The sequence below is a fragment of the Alligator sinensis genome, unplaced genomic scaffold (assembly GCF_000455745.1).
Source record: "Alligator sinensis unplaced genomic scaffold, ASM45574v1 scaffold620_1, whole genome shotgun sequence".
NCBI classification, from domain to species: domain Eukaryota; kingdom Metazoa; phylum Chordata; order Crocodylia; family Alligatoridae; genus Alligator; species Alligator sinensis.
The window spans coordinates 571,908-577,061 of NW_005842260.1; positions in this window are offsets into that span (position 1 = coordinate 571,908).

Sequence of the window (5,154 nt, forward strand, 5' to 3'; positions counted from 1 at the left end):
ATTGGCCGGAACAGTTGAGATTCCATAGACCATCTAGACACCATAGTGTCATGGCCAGTTAGTATAAATTGAAGCAAAATTCCTGTGTTTGGCAGCTGCTGCCAGAGGCAGAGGTTGATGCCACCTACAGTGCATGGTGCAGCTCTTGCTGAGAAACAGCTGGAGGGTGGGGGGTGGGCTGGGATGGGCATTACTCCTCCTGCCAGGGATGGGACAGGAGTGGGCCAGGGCCAGAGCTTAGGCATCTTTGCAGGACAAGCTGGAATGGTTGTCCACCACCAGCAGTCTCGTGCCCTGCCTCTGCAGCCACTGTGGTGTCCTACCTCTGCAACTGCTAGTGATGAAGAGGAGGGGTGCCTCCGAGCTGGGTCCAGCCCCTGTGCACAGGAGATGGAGAACAGCCATGGGCCTCCACACTGTCCTGGCCCACCCCACCATCAGGACTCCTGGAAACCATGGAGTTGAGCGGGTGGGCGGGTGTGAACATGTGTGTTCATGTGCATAGTGTCAGTGCCCCCTATCCCAAATTCCTCTTAACCATAATATGGTCACCCTAGCTATATATAATCTGAATTAATTATTCTTTCCTTATTACTTCACTACAGCAAATGAGTTAACGCTTATGTTTATTTTTATTGTATAAATGTGGTAAAAATTCATTTGTAAAACTGCATTTTGTAGAACCCTGAAGCAAGCAAGCAAGCAGGCAAGCAAGCTAGCAAGCAAGCAAAAGATTAACAATAAATCAAGGTCTGACTTAGGGATCATGCATTTTTATGACCAATGGAGTCTTGCTCAAAAATAGTAGTCCATTATGCTAAGGAAACATGCCGTTTGTTGATTTTCATTCCAGTCCCAAAACAAATAAAGCAAGAACTAAAAACAAACAAAAATGTATTAAGCTGACAAAATATCTCCAGTGGGAAATGGAAGACAACTAGAAACAATGATAATAACACTTTGATGTGCTTTCATTAGATGAGCAATTTGAGGATGTACTAACCAATTCAGAAATATTTCAAATTGCTGGGTATGTGCCATAATTGCTGACTTACAAATATGCCATATCCTTTACTGTGCAGTCTCCTTTTATCCATTGCAAACAAATGGAGATCAGATGCATTCCATTTAAAATGCTAGAAGAAAGTACTTTTATTCTATAAATAGTATTAATTTTCAGCACTACACTTATCAGATTACTCAAACACAATGCAACTCTAATGTGTATGAATAAATAATAATAGCCATATGGCTCCACATTATTTCAGCACACAACCTGGCTCAGTGCAAAACTGAGTGACCTGGGACAATAATTAAAGAGACATTAACTAACATCTTAGATCCAAAAATATAACCAGCTTCTTATTTTGTATATATCTATTTCCAAAATTCATGTAAATGATTTGTCTTCAACATGTTTTATTATTTTTATAGATATATTGTATATTCTAATTTAAACCTAATGAAATAACACAGAACACAATAACAACCTTGTTTAGATAACCCATAGGACAAAATCAGTTTTGTTCTTTTTCTGTCTCTAAACTTGCAGAGTAAATTTTAGTTCTAAAGAAAGTTGCATGACTGAGTGTCCCAAAATAAACACCAATACAGCAGTGGCAGGGGCAACTAAAAAATCCTGCACTATCACACCTAATTTGAAGGGACTTCCAGGAATAGTTAAAAGGTAGCTAAAAATCCATAATTATTGACTCCTTTGAGAAGGCCCACAATGACAATGTGTCAAATCAAAATCAGAGCTATGGCTTTCAGAATTTTTTATCACACATGACTAAGAATGAGTATGGTATATTACCTAACATATTTGTCCAGATTCTCAAGTGCATTAATACTAGGAACTACTCTAATCTCTGAAACCTGGTAACAAGTTTGGAGTGCTAGTTTCCATCTAAGGACTGCTTGGACACAGTGTGCACATCTACACATACAATTAGTGCACCTGAATAAACTCTGGCTCAGTTCACCCTGGAGTTTTTGATCCAGGGCACAGCAAATATTTTTGCACCTGGGACTGCAGCACATTGAGCTGACAGAGAGTCTGGGGGTCAGTCTGCTAGCTTGGAGCTGCTCCACCATGGCTCGACTGCTGTGGAGGAGTTGGCTGGGGCATGAGGGTCCTATAGTGCAGGACTAGCCACCAGGCAGCCCCCCACATTGGAGCATCCTTATGCCCCAGCCATTGCCAGTCATCATCTACAGTGCATGGTGGTGGAACAAATAACTCCACCACAGGATAGTCCTTCTGTCACGCAGTGCTATCCTATGGCAGAGTTACTTAGTTCACTCCAGCCTAATAGTGTCCCTCATGTAGATGGTGACACTTTCCTTTGGAACTAATTAGCCAAAGCCATAGTAAATCATATGTGTAGATGCTCCCAGTGTCTTTGACCATATCATCTCCCAACTCTTGCTTACCACTCATGTAAAAATCAAGAGAATAGATGGTGCAGAAGCTGGTTATGACACATCTCTGACAGCTGAGGAATCCTGGAAGAAATCAACGCTGGCAAAATTCAGCCTATTTGCTGCCCATTTCTACCACAAAAAATGTCATAAAGAACTGGAACCCATTGTATTCATATGACAGGCAAAGGTTCAATAATGTTTCAACATGTTCATCAATGATTTGGATTTGGGTATTAAAAGCAAACTGGCAAAGTTCACAGATGACAGCAAATTATGGGGGAATCTGGTCAAGCTCAAGAACAGGCTGGTGATACAGTCTGACTTGGACAGGCTTGTGAGGTGGGTGGATTTTAACCTGATGACATTTAACATAGAGAGATATAAAGTGTTCCATCTGGGTAGAAATAATCGGTAACACACTTATAGGCTCAGCAGTGTTATGCTTTCCAGCACAACTGAAAGAGACCTGGGGGTCTTAATAGACCACAGAATGAACACAAGCCACCAAAGCAATATTGTAGCTGGCAGAGTGAATCAAACACTGGCATGCATCTACTGATGCATCTTGAGCAAAACTAAGGATGTCATCCTCCTGTTCTACTCAGCCTTGGTGAGACTGGAGCTGGAATACTGCATCCAGTTCTGGGTGTCACACTTTAGGACTTTAGGAAAGATGTGGAGAAGCTTGAGAGAGTCCAAAGGGGGGCCACATGCATGATTAGAGTTCTGGAGCTTGGGTCATATGAGGAAAGGCTGAAAGACTTGGGACTGTTCAGCTTGATGAAGAGAAGACTCAGAGGGAACTTGGTGGCAGCCTATATTATATATAGGGGCATACACATATATTATATGTGTATATATTATATGTGCATATTATTATATATATATATATATAGTGTGTGTGTGTGTGTGTGTGTGTGTGTGTGTATAGGAGGGCCTGAGAGAGCAGATGCTCCCTCAGACCACGATGTAGGCCCCTAATATACTATATATGTACATATATAGTATATTAGGGGCCTACATCATGGCCTGAGGGAGCATCTGTTCAACAAGGCACCCCAGAGTAAGATAAGAAACAATGGGCACTGATTTAAGATTGCTTCAGGTTGGACATAAGAAAATGTTTACAAGTTGAATGCTGAGAATCTGGAACAGACTCCCCCCAGAGGTGGTACAGTCACCCACCCTGGCAATCTTCAAAAAGCATCTTGACACCCACCTTGCTGGGGTCCCTTCCTGCCCCTAACATCTGTGGCAGACTTACCGGTAACAACCTGGCATGTCTGGCTCAGAGAATCTTCATTGTGATTGGTAGAACATGCTCACCAATCAGGTAACTCCAAGGGTGGGGATTGCCCCACCCTTACCAGGGGCAAGGCAAAGAACCCTGGACCTGGTTGAAGCCTGTACTTTGCTTCAACCTGATTGGTCCATTTGCGATCCAGTGGCACAGCCTCCAAAAGGTATAAAAGAAGCAGCATGCCCAGCACATGGCAGCTGCATTGAGGGATGAAGAAGAGGATGGACAAAGAAGAAGCTGGTGTGAGCTGGCCAGCAGGGTTGAGCCATTGCCCTAAAGAGCCCCGAAGCCTTCCTCACTGACTAGGAGTGGCAAGCGGCCACGTTCCCAGCCCTGCCGTGGAGGAGTGCAGTGAATGGTGCATGGCTCAATGCACAGAACCAGACCTGGGAGCACAGCCCTGGTTCTCCCCTGTCTACCACCACTTGGCTGCTGGCTGCTTCGAAACTCAAAATGTTTCAAAATGTTTCAAAACTTTAAAAACATTTCAACTAGCCTTGTGTTTTTTTTTTCGAGGCTGTTTCGAAGCCCTTCGTTTCAATTCAATGTTGTTGCTTCGAGATCAAAATGATTCGAAACAGTGTCGAATCAAAACAGCCGGCAAAATTTTGCACAGCCCTAGTGGTAACCCCTTATAGAGAATAAGCTTTATAGTTATATATCTGAATATATTCTTACATACATACGTATATATCTGTACATATATTTATTTTTATGGTAATCTAATACCCACTTATGTAAATAATACTAAATTTGTATATAGTTAAGTCTCATATTGTCCTGGCCTGACTCCTTTGGGACAGAGGGAAACTGTGAGTAGTCTGCAGTTTCATTCTCAGCACACCTGCCAGCTAACAACCCCTTCTATTGGAGAAGGGAGTACATACCCATGTACACAAAGGTTACACCTCTATGAATTTACACTTTTAGACTATACATAGATTCATAGATGTTAGGGTCGGAGGGGACCTCAATAGAACATCGAGTCCGACCCCCTGCATAGGCAGGAAAGAAAGATGGGTCTAGTGCTGGGTCTAGATGACCCCAGCTAGATGCATATCCAACCTCCTCTTGAAGACCCCCAGGGTAGGGGAGAGCACCACCTCCCTTGGGAGCCCATTCCAGACCTTGGCCACTCTAACTGTGAAGAAGTTCTTCCTAATGTCCAGTCTAAATCTGCTCTCTGCTAGCTTGTGGCCATTATTTCTAACCATACGAGTGGCCCTTCTCTGGACCCTCTCCAGGTTATCCGCATCCCTCTTGAAGTGCGGTGCCCAGAATTGCATGCAGTACTCCAACTGCAGTCTGACCAGTGCCCGATAGAGGGGAAGTATTACCTCTTTGGATCTATTCGTCATGCATCTGCTGATGCACGATAAAGTGCCATTAGCTTTTCTGATGGCTTCGTCACACTGCCGACTCATGTT